The sequence below is a fragment of the Vicugna pacos genome, unplaced genomic scaffold (assembly GCF_048564905.1).
Source record: "Vicugna pacos unplaced genomic scaffold, VicPac4 scaffold_116, whole genome shotgun sequence".
Lineage (NCBI taxonomy): Eukaryota > Metazoa > Chordata > Mammalia > Artiodactyla > Camelidae > Vicugna > Vicugna pacos.
The window spans coordinates 1,018,349-1,025,256 of NW_027328796.1; the positions used below are offsets into that span (position 1 = coordinate 1,018,349).

The 6,908-nt window shown below is 38.5% G+C and overlaps 1 long non-coding RNA gene across 3 annotated transcripts; it reads left to right on the forward strand.

Annotated features, from left to right (window-relative positions):
- The first annotated feature begins 2,374 nt into the window (after nt 1–2,374).
- Nucleotides 2,375–5,062, forward strand: LOC140694985 (uncharacterized). Of its 3 annotated transcripts, XR_012070643.1 has the most exons (4): nt 2,375–2,495; nt 2,776–2,865; nt 3,229–3,350; nt 4,381–4,446. It is a non-coding gene; the product is annotated as an uncharacterized lncRNA (long non-coding RNA). The 3 variants fall into 3 exon arrangements; XR_012070642.1 differs by lacking the exon at nt 2,375–2,495 and having other exon boundaries at nt 2,616–2,865; XR_012070641.1 differs by lacking the exons at nt 2,375–2,495; nt 2,776–2,865; nt 3,229–3,350 and adding exons at nt 3,842–4,103; nt 4,788–5,062 and having other exon boundaries at nt 4,381–4,605.
- Nucleotides 5,063–6,908: the final 1,846 nt, after the last annotated feature.

Here is a 6,908-nt window from a genome sequence, read left to right on the forward strand (position 1 = left end):
CAATTTATCACTGTTTTCTTTGTTCCTTGAGCTTTTGGGGTAATATTTAAAATCTGAGGTATTTTATTTAAACTTTTATATAAAAAATAACTTAATTCTTAAGACTGTTCTAGGAGATGGGTGCTGTGGCTGTCCCCAGTCTATGGATAGGAGACTGAGGTGCAGAAAATTTCACTGAAATATCAGTGTCACAGCTACCCAGTGCTGTGGGATTTCAGACCCTCATGTTTGTCCCCAGCATTTGTGATCTTCACCACCATGCTCCACTACTGCCTGGAATCATTAATGAAAAAGTTTTCCTTTTTTGATTTCTTGATTGTTTGTTTTCTCATTGGGGAACTCACCTCTTCATTTTCCTTGCAGAGATCTGTGTAGGTTTATTTTAGATCTCATGTACTTATTTATTACACAGGCTCCAGCGATGATTGTGCCTAGTTGATCTAATCAATTCATACTCAAGTCTTTCCTGCTCATGACACTAAAAAGAGAGTCATGATTTACATAATGCTCAAAGAAGAATGTACTTGAGTGATTTTATTTTTCTAACCAATCAAACAAATCAAATAAAAACCCGGTGTTGGAACAGATTATAAGCCCTGCAGAATAGGGTCACTGTCTTCCTTGTGTTTCATTTGATTTGTCACAGTGTCTGGATAGTGCCTTGCTGTCCAGCAGTTTTGTGAGTATACGGTGCTCGTGAATCATTGTAAGGAAAGAATTTTGACAACAGACTGTGTTGTTCATTTCACAAGGGAAAAGATCATATAGAAATACTGCTCAGATTTATTTTAAAATTAAGCTTGGTGTTTTGAGAAGGGTTCAAGAAACCATACAAAAATCTTTTTCACTAATTTTAAATCTATCTTAGACACATTATGCATACATGGCAGAGTAACTTATCAACTAGTTTTGACAAGAGGAGTGTATTATTGATTATCTATTTTAGTTGAAATATTCTACCTGGGATAAAGTAATCAGTGCCCATAAATGAACAAATATGTTTGTATTTCTATGCAACATGGGGGCAGACTTCATATGTTTTTATATAATATATATGACTGTGTGTTTTAATCTGTCTGTCAGTGTTTTTATAGTTTTTCATCAATGTTGTAACTTTAGAATTCTTCTATGGAAATCACCCCCAATTCTAGTGCAGTTTGTACTGTGTATCCTGTCTTATGCATGGGATTCCACTGTCCCCTCACTGAGGAATTTCCTCTCCTATTGAGTTAGTAGCAGAGTTAAAGGAACTGTGATTTCTAGGCCTTTGCTCTCCATGTGTTTGCAGTTGGCTGTCAATCAAGATTTTCTCTTTCGTGAGTTTTCATTGTTCAATTAGAATTTTGGAAATAACAATTAATATGTTGCAACACTCTCCCTAGAAACTTGATGTGTTTGTGCTTTTCCGTTTCCAATTTACAAAAAATGTAAATGCACTCTTGTTTTTAAATAGTCCTTTTTCACTAGATATTTGTTTACTTCTTTATAGTCAAAATATTTTTTTCCCAATGAATGAATAGGTTTGCATGTTTTAAAAGATACCTTACTTTTTAAATTTCTTATTCTAACAGGTATATTCGTTGTACAGAATTTAGAAAATAAGGATAAACACAATTATAACTTAAAAATGGCCTCTAATCTCACCTGGAGATACAGTTGTAAGGTTTGAAATTGAGAATTACAAGTCCTCTCAAACTGTTCTTCTATTTCAAGTACGGTTTGGTTACTGAGATCCTCGAATTCCCATATGAATTGTAGCAGCAGATAGTCAGTTTCTGCAGAGGAACCCACTGGGATTGTGATCGAGTCCACGTTGAATATATGGATCGCTCTGGGGAGCACTGCCATCCCAAGAATGCTGTCATTTGATTCAGGAATGTGCGTGGTGTGTCTGTCCAGGTATTTAGGTATTCTTTAATTTTTTTCAGCATTGCATAGAGTTTACATTGGATTATTTTACTATATATTTTGCCTTTATACTGAGGACAAGTGTGCAAGGTACCGGGATCAGAAGTGTATTGGAGCTCCGCAGCTTGCTGCCACCATGGACGCTGTGCTCTTGCTTCGCCCACTGTACAATGTTGCACAAAATAGGACCTAAGTAACTCTCTCTTGAAAGAATGATTATATGATTGCTGGATGATGCTTGAGAGTCCTTGTGATGATGTCTTTTTCCCAGAATTTCCCCTCTTCTTTACTATGCCCTTTCCCTTCCTTTCCTCCAGCCTGTGTTTCAGCCTGCCTGTGGCATTGATTTTCCTTGTCTGTGGACTCTTCCTTTCACTAGTTCGTGATAATGTTACATGTGAGATGTGGAAACTTGCTAGATGTCAAGAAAGAGGAAATCCATTGCATTCTAGTTTTTTTAGAGTGTGCTATTGTATTATCGATTGAAATGAAATCAGGCTGACCCATTGAGCCATCCCCTGAGCTCTTTTTGCCTTCCTACAGGTGATACTGCTCTCGTTGCTGCATGTGCCCTTCCCCCAGACTTGGTTTTGGGGTTGAGTAAGTCACCGTCACTGGAGCCCTCTCTTTAAATGATGAAGAGAACATTTGCTCTTTCTCCCTGTTTGGGGACTTGGATGAGATGAGGCAACAGATAAAGAATGGAGCCCCACCTCATTCTGACCCCCGCTCTTTCCGTTCCTTTCTCCAGGGGAAGAGTACAATTCAAAAATATAAAGATTGTGAACTAATGAGATAGACAAGACAACCGATCATTTATTAAATACCCTTTCATGCCAGAAACAAATGTATTATACACACAAAAAGCACATAAAATACGGTAGTACTGTGGTTACAAACGTGGGTCCGAGTTCGAGTCCTGGTCTGGAGTGACAAGTCCTGTGAGATGGAGAATTGGTAGGTCGGCTTAGCCTCTCTTGGACTTGTTTTCTGTCCTGCAGAGATGGGGCTCGCTAGGCGTCCCTCCCCCGTAGAGGTGCTGAGGGGTGTAAAAGACACGTGTAGGCAGACCGAGCACAGCTGCTCTTTCCTCGTAAGTGCAGGATAGCATCGCTTTTGCGGTGATGGCTTTATGACTGCACCGTGTAGACTCTCAGTGCTCCAAAGGGATGCCTTGCAGATTGGAGATGGGATTCTCACTTCTGTATATACCCAAGGATTGTGTTATTGGGCCTTGCTAATTTGACTCTATTCTTTAGAAAGTACATAATGTAGATATATTTTTCAAACATGCATGATTTTTTCTTTTATTATTTATAGTTCTACCCTCTCATCTCTTGGTGTGACTTTTCATGGAATCCAGGAAACAGTCCTAAGCAACCTGCCTCTTCACACTTCTCCGTGGTGGTTTCCTTCCCTGACTAGAAGAGGGTTTTGCATAGGTAATTTTGATTGCTCCCCTTCTCTTGGAGACTCTCTGTTTTTCTGCCCATCTCTCACCTGTCCATCTGTCCATTTCTCTACCCACTCATTCTTCTGACTTGTTTCAATAAGCATTTCAGGCAGCTTACAGAAGAACAGGTACCAAATAAACAGGTGAGAAAATGGGGCCAAGTTCATACAGTGAGGCTAGGAGTTGAGCCTGTGTGAGAGTTGCCAGCGTGAGACACACGCCTCTGCCTTGTGACTTATAAGATAGACAACATCAATGTGCCTGAAGCTCCCAGCAGACACAGGGAAACAGGGTTTGTGGGAGATGCTCATTGGCTGTGAAATAAATAAGTGGCTTAGTAGAAGCCCAGCCTTTCCAAGTACTAAGGCTTAGGAGAATATTTTAGTGTCTTCCAAAATCAGATTATTGCATCTTTTCTTTTTCAGAGTTTTATGTATAGTTGGTTTACATTCTATACCTGGAAATTTCTCCAAAACTTCTGCCCACGTGAGTCCCATGACTCGGGAATGGGGTGGTTCTGCTCATTGACGGGTGTTGGCCAGAAACGGAAAATGACAGCCTCAAAGGAGCCTGGGATTTATCAGTTATGTTTTGTCAGTGCTGTAGATTTCAGAAAATGCTTTCACCTTTTCTTTCCATCTGAGGCAGCAGCGCGCTCTCTTACCAGCATCAGGAGCTCAGGGCCACGGGATGGTGGGGGCTGACTGCACTGCCGTCAAGACAGCTGAGCTAGTCACTGCAGGTGTGGTTCTTTTACATACTGCAGTTCATGCTCTTTACTAGAATGTTTCAACAGGGAGTTAATTAACTGAGTTAATTAACATTTTATAAATATGATGCTTTGTTGAAAAGACAGTCATAGGCAGAATATAAGTTGTGATCACTTTAAAAATGGTTTCATTACTGAAATTTCAGTAGGAAAGATCCAGTTTATCTTATTTCCGCCTCTCTTTAAAAGTAACAAAGAAACAAGACAGAAAAAGCAGAGGATGATTTCTGTTCTTCCTCTCGGCTTGCAGGTGCCCTCACCTCCAGTGGCATCCATCCAGACACCAGCACTGACACTGGCCGTGCTCAGAACTGCCTCAGCCCTGAAGACACATCTGACAAATGGAAGGGGGCCGCGCCCTGTTACAGCAGGTGCTCTCACTTTGTGGGTCCTTATGTAACTGCGCGGTGTTATTCAGGATCGCCCTTTCTACACTTTGTGACGCTGCTGCGGTGTCTCCTAGTTATTTGTTTCTGTAAGTACTCGTGTAATTTTCCAATGTGTGGTACTAGACATCTAAAAATGCATTTTTCAGATGAAAAATAGTGTGTATTTAATATAAATGTATGAAAAAAGGGTCAAATGGATCTATCCTGGTGCCAGTACTCAGAGATAATAATTAACACATTAACATCTATTTTCTGTTCTTTTCATCAGTGTGTATTACCTCTGTCATAAAAACCAGCGAGCAATGTGTGCCTGTATACTGTGTGGAGACCTCCATTTTCCATTCGGCTTATTACACATTTTTCTACAATATTCTATCTCCCCTGGCATGATTTTTAATGACTAGTATAGCATTCTGTCTTGTGGAGTCCTCGTCCATTTTACTTTGGACTTAAATAAACTTTTAAATTCCAAGTATACTTAACTGAAATTCTGAAAAGAGATCTGTTGTGGTACCGAAAGTCCCCTACATCCCTTCCCCTTTTTTCCTGAGAGTAAAAACTGCTGACAATGTGGAGTATATATTTCATGACCTTTATGCCTATGTCATATAAATAAACTCATACATACACGTATATGAGAAATCTATGTCTATGTGTGTGTATATATGCTTTATTGAAAAATAAGGCCATACTATATGTTTTCTGCAGCTCGGTTTATTCACTCAGGTATATATCACAGACGTCCTCTCTCTCCAGACTCACCCGGTCCTTTCAGATAGAGTAGAGGGTTTTCCTGATATGCAGGTTTGGTCTCTTGTGTAAGGACACCTTTCGTGGGGGCGTACTGTGGACAAGGCCTTGGACCACGCCGAAACACCGGAACTTTAGTGCCCACAGCTCACCGTGATTTACCGCATCATTGTCTTGATGGTGGACACTTAAGTTTTCTCCATTTTCCACTGTCAGAAAGGGTGTTTGACTGGCATACTTCTTATACAAACATTCCTGTGATCTTGTATGAGTATTATTTTCGTTAAGGTTTCTGGAAATTTAGTCCTTGGATGTGACAACTACATAAATCACAGGCTCCTTTCAAGTGAATCAAGAAATTCCTTCTCCTGTGGGGCATGAAAAGATGTAGAATAACTTATGTAACCAATTCTCTATCGCTGGATATGATTTCACTTCAGCTTTTCTTCTCACCATTGTAAACAGTGCTGTGTAAATGCTCTGATAAGTACATCTTTTTGAACTGAATTTTTCTAAATGAAACGATTCCAAAATGTGGAGTTCAGCCTGTGTGTACACACGTTTTTCAGAGTTTACATATCCATTGACATGTCATCCTCCAAAAGATCGCTCACAGTTTGTTCTCTCAAAGATGGACACTAGCTAGAATATCTTTTAAAAATATGTGCCAATATGATGAGCAAAAGTACTTTTTCATTGTTTTAATTTGCACTTGATGACCAGTGAGGTATTGAGCATTTTTCACTCATTAGCCATCTGACTTTTAAAAAGTGAATGATCTCTTTTGTCCTTTGCACACATTTAAGTGAGGCAGCTTCTTGTTGCTTTGTGACAGCTCTATGTATATTATGAACATTAACCCCTTGTCTTCATCAACATGTATCAGAGAGCTTTTCCTTGTCATATTTTGCCTTTCATTTTGTTCAGTAGGTTCATTTTTGTTGTGGCCCAAAATAATCTTAAGATTGTAAATGTCTTCTTTTTGGGTTTTATTCCTGATATTATTCTTAGAAATACTTTCTTATAATGGTATAAATTTCTTCTGTAGGTTTTTTTAATCTCTAAGATGGAGATGATGATGGTACTTGTTATAGTGAAGAGAAGTTGAATTAATATGAGCAAAGAATTATATTCGCTGTTATTAGTACTTTCTAATATTCACATCACATTCTGTAATTTTTCTTGGGGTCACTATGACTGGAATAGAATTTGTTTTTTCCAGGGGATTCTCTGATTGTCCCAAGACAATTATTGAATTCCTACTTTGCTTTTTAACTTGAAATCCCACCTGTAAAGAATACTTATGTACACTAGAGTCTCTTTTTGAGCTCATGGTTTATTTTTATCAATCATACTTTCTTACACTAGCACTATACCTTACATATTGTAAACATTTATTTAATATCTGACAGTGTGATTATTTGATTCTCTTTTCGATCCCAAATTTTCTTGGTTAGTATTATGACTTTATTATTCCTGAAGAATTCTAATATAATTTTTCAAGTTAAAAAAAAAAAGAAGTGCTCTCGTGGGATTTTTTAGTACTTTTGAATTATCTTTAGGAGAACGTACATTTTTACAAAACTGCTTTCCTGCATACAAAATGTTGATGTCTCTACTTTCACACCTCTTACTTTAC